The 16,459-nt window shown below is 47.2% G+C and overlaps 1 long non-coding RNA gene across 1 annotated transcript; it reads left to right on the top strand.

The window, feature by feature from the left end:
• Positions 1-3,140: 3,140 nt before the first annotated feature.
• Positions 3,141-8,685, top strand: LOC139262049 (uncharacterized). Its single transcript, XR_011592869.1, has 3 exons — positions 3,141-3,216; positions 6,910-7,507; positions 8,424-8,685. It is a non-coding gene; the product is annotated as an uncharacterized lncRNA (long non-coding RNA).
• The last annotated feature ends 7,774 nt before the right edge of the window (positions 8,686-16,459 follow it).

Here is a 16,459-nt window from a genome sequence, read left to right as displayed (position 1 = left end):
ACACATCCAACGTGTAATTCTACTTTCACTTCCACTCTCTTCACAACTTTCACTTTTGCCCTCCTGTATAAGAAAAATTGGCCGGGGCTGCTCATGGCCTCATAATGCACAACCACACTTGTGTATATTTCATATTAATAAATATCACTTCATTTTTGGATCAGTTAAGATCTCTTTTTAACAAACAATTGATTTATTTTTAATAGATTAAAAGGGGACATGGGCTACAGGCCTCCTCCTCATGCCTATTTCCCCCCCGCTTTTTCTCTTCTGAAGGGATTAAAAGATGCTGAGGTACAGGCAGCGGCAGTCTGCCACTACCTTCTCCAGGTGATGTGGAAGCCGAGATAGTGAGAAACTGAGGTAAATTTCAGTGACCCCACTCAGATAACTCAGCATAGAACATGGTCCGAAGCAGGAGCCTTCCTTGTTTTGGATAGCTCGGTACTATACCTTGATGTGAGAATTTACTCTTTAAATCTAATTTCATCTGTACTGTATTCTCAGTCTACTTGAGGATATTTTTACTGTATTTTTGTTTTATATTTTCTTTCTATTCTATTTCCTCTCGCTAGAGTTCGACAAACAATGGACAGATTTTGCGGTGGCTGTGACGGCGTGGACATTGAAACAGGCTCCTGAGCAATGAGTATTTCCCCATCGGTGCGGATCATCTGTCAAGGCGTACCTTGACAGAACGGAAGTTCGGGATTTAGCACGAGCTTGGAAATCCCGAACTTGTGGATAATTTCAAAGGTGGTATCATAGCATACTCTGCCTTGATTTTCTCGAAGTCAATATTGGGAAGACCGAAGCCATTGTCTTTGGTCTCCTGCCACAAACTCCGTTCCCTAGTGTGACAGATGCAGTATAATGTGGATAAATGTGGGGTTTTGGTGGCAAAAACACGAAGGCAGAATATTATCTGAATGGCGGCAGATTAAAAAAAGGGGAGGTGCAACGAGACCTGGGTGTCATGGTACATCAGTCACTGAAGGTTGGCATGCAGGTACAGCAGGTGGTGAAGAAGGCAAATGGTATGTTGGCCTTCATAGCTAGGGGATTTGAGTATAGGAGCAGGGAGGTCTTATTGCAGTTGTATAGGACCTTGGTGATGCCTCACTTGGAACACTGTGTTCAGTTGTGGTCTCCTAATCTGAGGAAGGACGTTCTTGCTATTAAGGGAGTGCAGCGAAGGTTCACCAGACTGATTCCCGGGATGGCAGGACTGACGCATGAGGAGAGACTGGATCTACTGGGCCTGTATTCACTCGAGTTTAGAAGGATGAGAGGGGATCTCATAGAAACATATAAAATTCTGATGAGACTGGACAGGTGAGATGCGGGAAGAATGTTCCTAATGTTGGGGAAGTCCAGAACCAGAGGACACAGTCTAAGGATAAGGGGTAGGCCATTTAGGACTGAGATGAGGAGAAACTTCTTCACTCAGAGAGTTGTTAACCTGTGGATCTCTCTACCGTAGAGAGTTGTTGATGCCAGTTCATTGGATATATTCAAGAGGGAGTTAGATATGGCCCTTATGGCTAAAGGGATCAAGGGGTATGGAGAGAAAGCAGGAAAAGGGTACTGAGGTTAATGATCAGCCATGATCTTATTGAATGGTGGTGCAGGCTAGAAGGGCCGAATGGCCTACTCCTGCACCTATTTTCTATGTTTCTATATGTGTTACCTGTGAGGGCTATTCTATGCTGGGACTGTTGAATTTCAGAATCTGTCCGAGACAGAATTTCTCAAGGCACCCAGCTCTACATTCATTCACCATGTTGAAAAATCAGCTTAAGCTCAGATAGAACAATGACCCTTTCAATGTACTTTCCAATTCTCTCACAACTCACCCAGAGTCATTTTTCACTTGCAAATTGACCAACACCACAGAAAGTGGGTTTCTATGTAGGGTCAGCATGGTGAAACAGTGCATTGAAACATCAGTACATTGTACCATGAAGAGGTGAGACACGGATTGGGCTCGACTTTCCACGATGATCTTTTGGGCGATATTTCCGGCCTTAGAGCTAGAACCTCCACTTTTGTGCTTATCGCCCAAAAATGGGTATTATTTCTGGCGTGGGCGATTAAAAAAGGGTTTTTCAGATCGCCGGCTTCTCGCCCATTCTCAAAGCACCTAGTCTCCAATTTTTGAAAATGGCTGTTACTGCGAGCGATATGAAATGGGCGGTAGCGTTAAATTTTTTTGACCTTCTGCTGTAAAGTGTGGCCGTCCTTAGCAACGGCATGGCAACGCTCGATTCCCGCAATTCAGGAGGTCAAAGGTCATCATGGCATGCGCAGAAGAGGAGACAGAGAGAGAGGGAGCTCAGAGGGACTGAAGGCGTGTCTGGGTGTGGTGTGGCTGCTTTGGGAGGAAGGAGGGAGACTTTAGAGCTTCACAGCAAGTAGGCAAACAAAAAGTACTGTTACCAGCCACATATTTGCCTGAATTTGGCCTGTAATGGAGAGAGAGGAGGAGGCATCACAGCACGCTGTGGAGACTGACGCTGGAGAGGGCAGTGAGGTGGGAGAAGAGCACATTGAAGGGCGCAAAGAGCCAGGAGGTTCTCGAATGAAGCAAATGCCTCCCTTCTGCAGGAGGTTGAGTTACGCTAGGGTGATTTGACACAGTGAGGGTGTGGGAAGCTCACCCCAAAGGCCTACCAAAAGATATGGGCCAAGATAGCAGAGGTGGTCTCGTCGGCGATCAACGAGGTTCGAAAGGGCAACCAATGCCGCAGACGATGAATGACCTTGTGAGATCCACAAGAGTAAGTATTACATTGATTTACATGTACTTATGTATTTATATAATTTGATTTGTAACAGTCATGAGTGACTATCAGCAGATGTGAGGTCTTTCACTTTTACCGGGAATGTTTTACTCAAAGCCTGCGGCCATGTTGTACGTCTTTAGGTAAAAAATGATAATTTTCATAATAATCATGATTACATCTGTCATTTATGTGTTGTATCAGTCTCTGTGACAGTACCTAGCAATGATAGCACGCAATGATCTCATGCCATGTCATCCTGTCACCTTTTACAGAAGAAGCTATCGACGATGAGTTCTGTGCCGAGGCGAACGAGTGGGGGGCCACCAGTCACCAGCGACAACACTGAGATGGAGGAGCGGGATGCTCGCACTCGTGGGGAAGCAGCCCCAGACAGCCATGGATGCATCTGCAGACCCTGAAGTGATGCCACGTGAGTAAAGCTTACACCATTGCGTGATGTGAAGTCAATAGATGCCACACCCACTCATATCTGAACAATCATATATGGTAGATGATTTCTAAAATTGTCATAGAAATAATGATGGTCTAATGAAAATCATTGCAATGCATGGTCATGAAATGTGATATCCGCAATGATTTTGAGAGCGGTGGTGCTTTTGTCGTGCATATGCTGTGTGTAGTGCTGGACTCACCTTGTGACTCTAACACCCCCTTCTCCTCCAATAACCTCATTTGTGTTTTGCAGCTCAGCCATCAGCGCATCCCAAGGCAAGTCAACATAGAAAAATAGAAACATAGAAACATAGAAAATAGCTGCAGGAGTAGCCCATTCGGCCCTTCGAGCCTGCACCACCATTCAATAAGATCATGACTGACCATTCACCTCAGTACCCCTTTCCTGCTTTCTCTCCATTCCCCTTGATCCCTTTAGCTTCGAGGGCCATATCTAACAGATGCCAGAAGGTGGGGGCGCGGGGCCCAACTCTCCGGACGATCCAACATCTGGTACTGAGGAGCTCCGATTCTTGCCCGTCAATCTACTGGGTCTGTTCTCCACGGATGAGAGTGTGGACTTCGAGGAACCTGCATCGCCATGCTCCAGAAGCCATTCCACCCCAAGGCCATCTAATAGTCCTCCGATCATTCCCACCTCCACTCTGGAGGTACCGGTCCCAAGCACCTTATCACAGGACACCCCATTTGTCCCCAGGATGGTGCCGACCCCGCGGAGGTTTCGTGGATGCGACAGGTCTGTTCCACGAGCGTCACATGACGGTGGAGAGATGGTACAAGTTGTCCAGGAGGACTGTAGACATTGGTGACCAGCTCATCGAAGCATTGGGGGGCATATCCCGACATCTGGCCACCATGATCAAGTACATTCCATGGATGGCGGAGGTCCTGAATGCGATAGCCAGGAACACTGCTGGCACAGGCATCCCAGTGGTCCCTGAGCACAGCACTCCACCCCTAGGTTCTGCACCACCACTGTGAACGACAGATGAGAGCAAGGACCAAGATCCTGCTTCTACATCAGAGTATGCTGCCCCCTCGGCACCCCCCGCTCCCGTACCCGTGCAACTAACGCATCTGCCTTCACCCCCCCAATGAGACACCGCCTGAGGAGTTCCTCGGCCAGGCGCCGTGGAGCGAGGAGGGGAAGGGGTAGATGTGGGGAGAAGAAGGGGAGGGGGGAAGGAAAGTGAGGTGCATGTCCACAGATAATGGCTGTATTATATCTCCATCTGGGTGTATGCAATTTGTTGTAATGTATGGGGGCTGGGGACCATGCTCCTGCTTTGCCTTTGTATTCTGTGTTGTTGGACATGTTGAACATTTGATTGATGTCAATGGTGGAAAAAGTAGGGTGTGGGCGGGGGTTGGGTGTTATTGCCTGTGATACTTATGATTTCAGACCAATGTTGGTATAAAACTTTTGTTATTGAACATAACCTTGTTGCGCATTGTCTCAGATAGCTGGACCGTTACACACTGGTGATTCCTTAACATGAAAGGGTTAAATAAAACTTAACATCAATCAACGTAAACTTTAACTGGCACCAAGGTAATGGGCACCAGTAATGTCTGAGCTGCACACACACAGCAGTGTGTCAGCGTTGTCACTCATAGCAACGTTCTTTCAGGCAAGTCGTTCAGATATCAGCTCCTCACGTAAGAGTCTTGCAGCTATGTAGCCACCACGGGCCCTTTCCTGCAAAGGGTCGTGGGCATGGTTGCACAGCCAGCCTGATTGTCTGGCCCTAGGTCAGCGTCCAGCCCCTCGTCGTCCTCTTCCTCTCTCTCCTGAGGTGGAGTATCAGTCCCTTCTGGCAATTCTTGGTCCTTCATGATAGCCAGGTTGTGTTGCATCGAGTACACGACCACAAATTTACCTACTTGCTCAGGGTTGTATTTAGCTCCCCTCCTGAGTGGTCAAGACATCTGAAGCGCTGCTTAAGCACTGTTATTGTTTGTTGGTCCCATTGCATCCAAAGTATTATAGCGATTGATCAGAAGCAATGATTTCCTCACTAAAATACACCTGGAGTAAAGCCCCAATAGTCCAGAGTCTGAAAATATGTCTGTTGAGATGTTCACTTCACCTGAGAAGAACTGCAGAGTCAATGCAAACTTCCCCGAAGTTGAGGCAGCCTTTTGAATGAAGCGACCTGCGATTTAAAAAAATGGCAGCCACACCGCTGGCTTTAGTTCAGAACAGTTCCACTTTTTCTGGGCATTTCTTTTGGACGAGCAATATTGTGGGCGATATGTGTGCGAGGTGGTGAAAGTACAGTGGTTGATCTCCTGGGCGTTAGTGTGGAAATATCAGAAAGGCTTAAGAAGTTAGTTCAGACCTGGGGTCTAAAAAACTAATAAACTCTCTTGCACAAAAAACAAGCAGGCATTAACCTCCGAGTCAATGAGATAAGAGATGAGGTAAAGTTGTAAAACAGCTGGGAAGCTACAGGATAATAAAGCTAAATTCAAAGGAGTGGCCCTGGATAAGAGATAGTTTGTAAATACTGAATGCCAATTAATAAAGTTCCGGCAATTGCTAATGACCGAACAAAAGGGCAGGTGTAGGAATAACAGATTGAAGGCCAACGGACAAGAGGGAGTTACCATAACAGGACCAGCTGTGGACACAGTAAGGGGTGGTAATAAAGGATTTCATTGATCAAGATAATGTTTACACATGGGAAGGGAGATTCCCGACTTGGTATTAACTTTTGGAGGCGAGAGACAAGTTGAGATAACAACAGAATGTCTCTGTATCTTGTAGAAACAAGCAGGCAATTAATAGCAACACACATGGTTAAATGAGGGACAAAAAAGGTATAAAGATAGACAAGCTCGGACAGTCCAGAGCGAGAACCCGGGAACAACACTTGACAGAAGCAGGGACCAGGGAGCGATCCTTGAAGGAACAGTGTCAGGACCGGATTGATCACACGGGCGTATTGGGTAACTATGTTGAGTTGAACAGAGTTAGTATTTTGAGCGGAATAGAACACCTTTTGGAACGCCTTTCTGCAGAGTTAAGCAGAATTAAATAGAGTATAAGTAGTGAGTCTTGTACTTCTTCTGTATTGGGGAACTATAGAGTATAAGTAGTGAGTCTTGTACTTCTTCTCTATCGGAGAATTATAGAGTATAAGTACTGAGTCTTGTACTTTTCCTGTATTAAATGAACATTAACGATACTGTCATTTGTCCAGTGTGCAATTTGGTATTTAACTCAGGAACCATCGCAGGCAAATACTAGTCACACGACTAGTGAAATTGCCGCTTGCGCAACAGTTAGTTTCGCCAAATGTGCTCTTTACGACAAAAAAAAATGGGCGGGCGGTATTATTGAATCCCGGCATTAATTCCACGCGGAAAGTAACGCTGCTGATGTTATGGGCATTGATTTAGCTAATTCAATGATTCTGCCCCAAAAAAGTGGGCGGGCGGTAATATTTTTTCCCGGCATTAAGTACATGGAGAAAGTAACGCTCAGTGATAAGTTTCCTAAAAATGCCTGTCAGTTTCCATTTTGTGCCAAAATGGGCGATATATGGGCGTTATACATCATTTCAGCGGTAAAATGGCCTTAAGTGGGCATTAAGCATGCAAAAAAAGTGGAGGTTCTAATCCCTAGTGTTTGTTTATTTTTCAGGATTGCTGGAATATCGCCCATTTTAAAGACCGCTAGTTTCATCTTTTTATTTTGGGCGATCGCCTTACTGATGTGAAATGGGCCTTAGCGATGTATTCAGTCATGCAAGGCTGGCATCATAGCAGCGGTCGTTCTGCGCATGCGCGTTTTTTTTAGTAAAGAAGTTTTCCCGCGTTCGGGAGTTCAGGAGTCATCTGCGCCATGCTCAGAAGAGTCAGAGAGGGGGAGAGAGAGAAGGAGAGAGAAACAAGAGCAATCATCGGAGTTGATAGTTGTAATTTGAGTATTGTCTGTTTATTCTTAAATCTTGGAGCTGTTTTATAAAAATATGTCCAGCGATACAAGTGTCCATGAGGAGGAACTGTCAGGGAGAAGGTGGGCGAAAGCCTTTTTGGATGAAGCGAATGAGGCCCCCATAAATGAGGTGGAAAGTCGTTGGGGACAATGAACCCGGGGTGGGCGTGGGAATCCTCCCCCTTGCAGCACCTATCAAAAAATATGGTGCGATATCGCCGCCATTGTATCTTCAGTGTCCCACGATAGTCGTGAGGCAGACCAGTGCCGCAAGAGGTGGAGCAGCCTGGTTGCTTCAGCAAGAGTAAGTATTAAATTATTACATTTTAAATTGTAATGATCCATTGAATTAATTAGAATGTATATCTGCCAGATTGTAATTAAGCTGGGTAATCTTGGGTAGCTTCCCTGCTAAGATTTGGACTGGGGTTGGAACCTGCACCCTAGAAGTCTAATTTTGCCTACATTTAATCAACAGTATTAATTATTATTATTTAAAGGAATGATTGGAAACAGACAGACTGCAAACATTTGGCATTTCTACCACGTTAGTTTAGAAGGAGAATTCTTGTGTGTTGTGAGCAAGTCTTTAACTTGGGCACCGTCTCCTTTTTGGTTAGGATGGTGGATGAGGCACGACTGAGCACTGAGGGGTCCGGTCACCTTTACCCAGACTATGTGAGTCTCTCCGGCTGCTGTCACTCATATAGTGACCCAGCCTGGACTGGGGGAGAGCTGCCCTGGCTCACTGTCTGCCCTGGGACACTTTGGGACATTAGCTCTGGCCACACGGAGGTCTCCGAGCACAGCCCATGGACACACAGGTGCCCCCTCCCATTAAACTCCTGTCATTACCGAGCTCACTAGTGGTCCTGATTCCACCCCCGCTGCCCCGGGGGAACCTCCATTGATTCAAATAAACCGCCTACCTCCCCTCAGGTGCCGAATGGCATGGCCCGTTGATGGGCCTTTCGTGGAGATTGTACGCGATATGTTTGGTATGAAGCATTAGTTCCTAAACATGATCTTATAAAATATTTTCTCTGAACGTAGATGTTATAACCATGCATCCATTGTGGATACAAACCGTATTAGCATATAATGTTAAAGTTATCAATGAATAGAATGCGGGGTGACGAATTGTTGATTACAATATCTGTTGTGTTTTCGTAATAGTATCTAGTCAATTAGCTTATGCCATGCTCGTGTCACGTTTGCAGAGGAAGATATCTAAGAATCGGGCAGAGCAGAGGTGCAGTGGAGGAGGCCCTGCTGAGCTGCACCCGCTCACTGATTTGGAGGGATGTGCACAGCACTAGTGGGCACCCAGAACCGTTCTGCCACCCGTGTTGGTGCAGATCCCGTTGTTGCACTATGTGAGTAATGTATAAAGCAGTGGTAAAGCAGTGGTAATTTAAAGTAATTTAATGGCATTTCATTATAATATATGAATGATGTAATGTTATGTATGCAGCTTCTGTACTCTCAGGTTAATCATATGTAATGTCTCTCGTTCATGTTTATTGTAGTAGTGTTCTCCTCATACATATGCCAGTGCAGCACAAGCATTCTCATGTCTACCCTTCTCTTCTAATAATCTCAATTATGTTTTGCAGCTACCCAGATTCCCAAGGCACAAAGGGAGGCCCCTGCAACAACCACTTTGCTGCTACAGGTGGTCATCACCACAGGTGCAGAAGAAGAAACCAAGGAGGAGGAAGATGACCAGCTTTCATCTGTGGGACCTGCGGCCACATCGTCAACAGATGAAGTAGCCGGGCAAAGCTGCTTACACCAGGCCGCTCCAATGCATCCAGTGCTCATGCCAACCCCACGGATGCTGAGTCGGTGAGGTAGGCACGTGCTGCAATGGGCAGATCCAAATGAGGACATGGTCTCGCTGTCAAGGGCGAGCGTAGACATAGGTCGAGAGCTCCTCCGGGCGCTTGGTGGGTTGACTGGCAACATTGCCACACTGTGTGCATGAATAACGGAGGGCATGGAGCGCATAGTTGCGGCAATGGGGCGAACAACCGACTCTGTCGATGCCTTGCAGCTTGTGATGGTTTCGGGAGATGGCACTGCACCCCAAGGTGCCGTCCCACCAAGCACCATGACAGATGCGAGACAGGAAGAACTTCCTTCTGACTCGGAAGACTTTTTTTCAGAAACACCTTCTCCTCCAGCCACTGAGGTGTTTCTGCTGACGTCACCCATCCCCTCCCCCGCACACACAGCAGCAGGCCTCGACATCTTGGTCCCATTACTCGGGGAGTTAAACGATGGGTTAATACAAGGAGGGGGTCAAGGTGCAGGAGGGAAGCGTGGCCGCAGGGTGCTGTATATTGTTGTTAAAAATACATTTTGTTGAATGTTCACTGATTGGGAGGGTGTTGTTATATTGTTGTGTTACAAATGATGTTGACTGTTGAGGGTGGGATGTGTTATATATGTTTGTTCAAAAAATTTTTACATTCGTCTTCAATTATTAAACATTTTTATTTAATTTTACAATTGTCCTGAAGTGTCTTCTAATAACATAAGGTAAAACATTAGTACAATGGTTGGAAACAATGGCTATGGCCAGGCAAGGATGAAACGTAGTGCAACTGGAACTGTCACCAATGTAGGTTCACGCAAGCTGTTCATTTATGAGCTGCTGACGCAAGGCGGGACTTTTCTAGTGTTGCGGACGGATGTGGGGCCATGGGTTCATCACCAGGCTGATTGTCCTCCTCGAGGTCCTCGTCCTCCTCCTCATCATCCCTCTTCCTCCTCCCCTCTCCCTTGAGGTGGACTGGTGGTCCCATCTGGCAATTGTTATCCTTCCTCATAGCTAGTTTATGCAATATGCAGCCCACCATAATGAACTCAGCGACCTGCTCAGGGTGTGTTATATATTTAACCCTTGCAACCTGTATCACACTACCATCAGAGGGCCTACCTGTTGGAGTCCCAAGGGGTCCCAGCATCCCTTGGGAGCACTTATATATAAGCAGGCCACCCATGAGGTACCTGCATCTGGAGTCTTATTAAAGGAGCTAAGGTCACACTTGCTCATTTTTCACAGTACTCAGTTTCATCCTTTATTATGAGTTTATCAATTGGCGAAGAGGTAACGAATAACCGCGCGAAAATGCAAAGAACAGTTGGTATCCTGGAGACGTTCTCAGAAGGGGACAATTGGGAGGCTTTCGTGGAGAGAGTTGACCAATACTTTGTGGCCAACGAGCTGGAAGGGGATGAGAATGCTGCCAAACGAAGGGCGATCCTCCTTACTGTCTGTGGAGCAACAACCTATGGCCTCATGAAGAATCTTCTAGCTCTGGGAACCAACAATTAAATCCTATGAAGAATTGTGTACGCTGGTCCGGGAGCACCTAAATCCTAAGGAAAGCGTTTTGATGTCGAGATAACGGTTCTACACGTGTCAATGGTCGGAGGGCCAGGAAGTGGCGAGCGATGTCGCCGAACTAAGGCGCCTTGTAGGACATTGCGAACTTGAGGGATTCCTAGAACAAATGCGAAGAGACTGTTTTGTACTGGGCATTGGACATGAGACAATCCTGCGCAAACTGTTGGCTGTTGAAACTCCGAATCTAAGCAAAGACATAATGATAGCCCAGGCATTTATGTCCACCAGTGACAACACCAAGCAGATTTTGCAGAGTAAAGAGGTTTCGGCCAGTACTGTGCACAAAGTAACGTCATTTTCGAGCAGAAATATATATTACAGAACGTACATGTCGGCTGCTGCTGCACGACCTCAGATGACCCAGAGTCCGCCATCAATCGTTAATGCGAGGCAGTTAGCACATTGTTGTCGGTGGGGAGGTGATCATCGGTGATACGTCCTTACTATACAGTATAAATGCACACGAGGCCCATGCTTGATAGAAGGTCAGTCTGTGGCCTGTCCTTTATTCCTTAGTACTCAAGTGCAGGAATTGGGTGGAGCTTCCCCTTTTTTATCTGAAGGTCCAGGTTAGGGGTGTCTCCCACAAGTTCACCACCTAGTGGTCATTGTTCTCACAGTGTACAACTTAGGTCAGTTTATACATGGGTTACATTGCTGGTTGAATACATGACATCACCTCCCCGCCCAAAGTCTTATTGGGATCACAGGTTGAGTCTCTCTGGTGATTTACGTTCTCTTGTAGAGCGCCTGAGTTGGGACTCCGGTTGTTGGGCGCTGGCCTGAGTGTCTGCTGTTTGCGGTGCCTCAGGCCTATCCGGACTGCCCACAGTGACTGGGCTCTCCTCCCTTTAGTCCCTGTGTTTGGTCACCTGTGAAGGAGTGAACTCTATATTGTGTTCTTCCTCTGCTTCTTCTATGGGGTTGCTGAACCTCCTTTCTGTTTGATCCACATGTTTGCGACAGATTTGTCCATTGGTAAGTTTAACTACCAGAATCCTATTTCCCTCTTTGGCAATCACAGTACCTGCGAGCCATTTGGGCCCTGCAGCGTAGTTGAGGACAAAAACAGGGTCATTTACATCAATACATCGCGCCCTCGCATTCCTGTCATGGTAGTCATATTGTGACTGGCGCCTGCTCTCGACAATTTCTTTCATGGTGGGGTGTATAAGGGATAACCGGGTTTTGAGCGTCCTTTTCATTAGCAGCTCTGCGGATGGAATCCCTGTGAGCGAGTGTGGTCAGGATCTGTAGGCCAACAGGAAGCATGATAAACGGCTTTGTATGGAACCCCCTTGGATTCTGAGCATCCCCTGTTTGATTATCTGCACTGCTCGTTCTGCCTGGCCGTTTTAGGCCGGCTTGAACGGTGCCATTCTGACATGGTTGATTTCATTGCCTGCCATGAAATCCTGGAATTCAGTGCTTGTGAAGCACGGGCCATTGTCGCTGACCAAGATGTCCGGTAGACCGTGGGCGGTGAACATTGCCCGTAGATTTTCTACCGTGGCAGAGGATGTGCTTGAATTTAAAATGTCACACTCGATCCATTTGGAGTAGGCGTCTACTACAACCAAAAACATTTTTCCCATGAAAGGACCTGCGTAGTCCACATGGATGCGTGACCAAGGCTTGGCGGGCCATGGCCAGGGGCTAAGGGGGGCCTCCCTGGGCGCATTGCCCAGCTGGGCACACGTGTTGCACCTGCGAACACAAAGTTCCAGATCTGCGTCTATCCCTGGCCACCAAACGTGTGACCTGGCAATTGCCTTCATTATGACAATGCCCGGGTGCTCATTGTGAAGTTCTCTGATGAACACCTCTCTGCCAATCTGGGGCATGACTACGCGGTTTCCCCACAGTAGGCAATCGGCCTGAATCGCGAGTTCATCCCTGCGCCTGTGAAATGGTTTAAAATTCTCAGGGCATGCCCTGTACGTGGCTGCCCAGTCCCCATTCAGGACACATTTCTTGACTAGAGACAATAGCGGGTCTCTATTTGTCCAGACTTTAATCTGACGGCTGTCACAGGTGAGCCTTCGCTTCCGAAAGCTTCAACAGCCATGACCATCTCAGCAGCATGCTCGGTAGCCCCCTCAGTGGTGGCTAGTGGGAGCCTGCTGAGTTCATTGGTGCAGTTTTCGGTGCCCGGTCTGTGCCGAATTGTGTAGACATAGGCGGCTAACGTGAGTGCCCACCTCCGTATGCAGGCCGATGCGTTTGTATTTATGGCCTTGTTGTCAGCCAAAAGAGACGTTAGGGGTTTGTGATCTGTCTCCAGCTCAAATTTTCTGCCAAACAGGTACTGGTGCATTTTCTTAACCGCATATACACATGCGAGTGCCTCCTTTTCTACCATCCCGTAGCCTCTTTCTGCCTGGAGAACTGTGTGCTGCTTTAACAATGTTGAATCTCTGTCCCAACCATTCCTTAACACAGTACCTCTCGTCTGTTCTGCTAGTGGCCATGCTCGCGTGGTTTAAATCCCAGTTTCTTGTCCTTACTGTACAGTATAAATGCACACGAGGCCCATGCTTGAGAGAAGGTCAGTCTGTGACCTGTCCTTTATTCCTTAGCACTCAACTGCAGGAAGTGGGTGGAGCTTCCCCTTTTATATCTGAAGCTCCAGGTTAGGGGTGTCTCCCACAAGTTCACCACCTAGTGGTCATTGTTCTCACAGTGTACAACTTAGGTCAGAGTATACATGGGTTACATTGCTGGTTGAATACATGACAATTGGGCCCATCAATGCCACTCAAGTACTATGCGCGCAATGCCTGCAGAACAATGGGACACCTCCAGCGACTGTGCAGGCGAGTTGCAAACCCTGCACACCCTGCAAACCACCATGTTGCAGAGGAAGATCGATCCACTGTGGATCAGGCTGAATTGGAGACTCGTATCGAGGAGGCAGAAGTGTACGGGGTACACACATTCACTATGAAATGTCTACCAATAATGTTGAAAGCTGAACTGAACAGAATTCCAGTATCTATGGAACTGGACACAGGTGCGAGTCAGTCCATAATGAGTAAAAAGGCCTTCGACAGGCTGTGGTGCAACAAGGCACACAGGCCCAAGCTCAGCCCCATTCACACCAAACTAAGGACATAGACCAAGGAACTAATCCTTGTAATTGGCAGTGCAGAAGTCAAAGTCTCCTATGATGGAGCAGTACAAGAACTCCCGCTGTGGATCGTGCCAGGAGATGGCCACATACTGTTTGTCAGAAGCTGGCTGGGAAAAATCCACTGGAACTGGGATGACATCCGAGCACTTTCGTCCGTTGACGACACCTCATGTGCCCAGATTCTGAGCAGATTTCCATCGTTGTTCAAGCCACGCATTGGAAGCTTCTCAGGGGCGAAAGTGCAGATCCATTTGGTTCCCGGTACGCGACCCATCCACCACAAGGCATGGGCATTACCATATATGATGCGTGAGAAAGTGGAAATTGAGCTGGACAGGCTGCAGTGCGAAGGCATCATCGCGCCGGTGGAATTCAATGAATGGGCTAGTCCAATTGTCCCGGTACTTAAAGGTGACAGCAAGGTAACTATTTGTGGGGACTATAAAGTAGCGATTAACCGTTTCTCGCTGCAGGACCAGTACCCGCTACCCAAGACAGATGACCTATTTGCAACCTTGGCAGGAGGGAAGACGTTCACCAAGCTGGACCTGACCTCGGCCTACATGACACAGGAGCTGGAGGAGTCTTCGAAAGGCCTCACCTGCATCAACACGCACAAAGGTCTGTTTATCTACAACTGGTGCCCGTTCGGGATTTGGTCGGCCGCGGCAATTTTCCAGTGGAACACGGAGAGCCTGTTAAAGTCGGTTCCTTGTAGAATGGTCTTACATCAGAACATAAGAATTAGGAACAGGAGTAGGACATCTAGTCCCTCGAGCCTGCTCCGCCATTCAACAAGATCATGGCTGATCTGGCAGTGGACTCAGCTCCACTTACCCGCCCGCTCCCCGTAAACCTTAATTCCCTTATTGGTTAAAAATCTATCTATCTCTGACTTGAATACATTCAATGAGCAAGCCTCAACTGCTTCCTTGGGCAGAGAGTTCCACAGATTCACAACCCTCTGGGAGAAGAAATTCCTTCTCAACTCGGTTTTAAATTGGCTCCCCCGTATTTTGAGGCTGTGCCCCCTAGTTCTAGTCTCCCCGACCAGTGGAAACAACCTCTCTGCCTCTATCTTGTCTATACCTTTCATTATTTTAAATGTTTCTATAAGATCACCCCTCATCCTTCTGAACACCAACAAGTAAAGACCCAGTCTACTCAATCTATCATCATAAGGTAACCCCCTCATCTCCGGAATCAGCCGAGTGAATCGTCTCTGTATCCCCTCCAAAGCTAGTATATCCTTCCTTAAGTAAGGTGACCAAAACTGCACACAGTACTCCAGGTGCGGCCTCACCAATACCCTATACAGTTGCAGAAGGACCTCCCTGCTTTTGTACTCCATCCCTCTCACAATGAAGGCCAACATTCCATTCGCCTTCCTGATTACCTGCTGCACCTGCAAACTAACTTTTTGGGATTCATGCACAAGAACTCCCAGGTCTCTCTGCACCTCAGCATGTTGTCATTTCTCCCCATTCAAATAATATTCCCTTTTACTGTTTTTTTTCCCAAGCTGGATGACCTCACACTTTCCGACATTGTATTCCATCTGTCAAACCTTAGCCCATTCGCTTAACCTATCTCTTTGCAGCCTTTCTGTGTCCTCTACACAACCTGCTTTCCCACTAATCTTTGTATCATCTGCAAATGTTGTTACACTACACTCTGTCCCCTCTTCCAGGTCAGCTATGTATATTGTAAACAGTTGTGGTCCCAGCACCAATCCCTGTGGCACACCACTAACCACCGATTTCCAACCCAAAAAGGACCCATTTATCCCGACTCTCTGCTTTCTGTTAGCCAGCCAATTCTCTATCCATGCTAATACATTTCCTCTGACGCAGCATACCTTTATCTTCTGCAGTAACCTTTTGTGTGGCACCTTATCGAATGCCTTTTGAAAATCTAAATACACCACATCCATCGGTACACCTCTATCCACCATGCTCGTTATATCCTCAAAGAATTCCAGTAAATTAGTTAAACATGATTTCCCCTTCATGAATCCATGCTGCGTCTGCTTGATTGCACTATTCCTATCTAGATGTCCCGCTATTTCTTCCTGAATGATAGTTTCAAGCATTTTCCCCACTACAGGACGACATATTAATTACAGGTCGGGACACCATGGAGCACTTGAAGAATCTGGAGGAGGGTATTAGTCAATTGGATCGCGAAGGGCTTAGGTTGAAACGCTCGAAGTGTGTTTTCCTGGCACAGGATGTCGAATTCTTAGGAAGGAGAATTGCAGCAGACGGCATCAGACCCACCGACACCAAGAACGCGCCGCGACCACAGAACGTGAGGGAGCTGCGGTTGTTCCTGGGACTCCTTAACTATTTCGGTAATTTCCTACCTGGGTTAAGCACTTTGCTAGAACCCCTACATGCGCTACTGCACAAAGGAGACAACTGGGTATGGGGGAATTCACAAGAGGCTGCCTTTAAGAAAGCCAGAAGTCTATTGTGTTCGAACAAACTGCTTATCCTGTACAACCAATGTAAACGATTAGTGCTAGCTTGCGATGCGTCGTCATATGGGGTCGGGTGTGGTTACAACAGGCTAACGAATCGGGGATTTTGCAACCGGTCGCTTATGCATCCAAGAGTTTATCCAAGGCCGAAAGGACCTACAGCATGGTTGAAAAAGAGGCTCTGGCATGTGTTTACGGGGTAAAAAAAATGCACCAGTACTTATTT

Source organism: Pristiophorus japonicus, chromosome 4 (assembly GCF_044704955.1).
Source record: "Pristiophorus japonicus isolate sPriJap1 chromosome 4, sPriJap1.hap1, whole genome shotgun sequence".
Lineage (NCBI taxonomy): Eukaryota > Metazoa > Chordata > Chondrichthyes > Pristiophoridae > Pristiophorus > Pristiophorus japonicus.
Note: the sequence above shows the minus strand (reverse complement) of the source record. Positions and strands in the feature narration are given on the sequence as shown.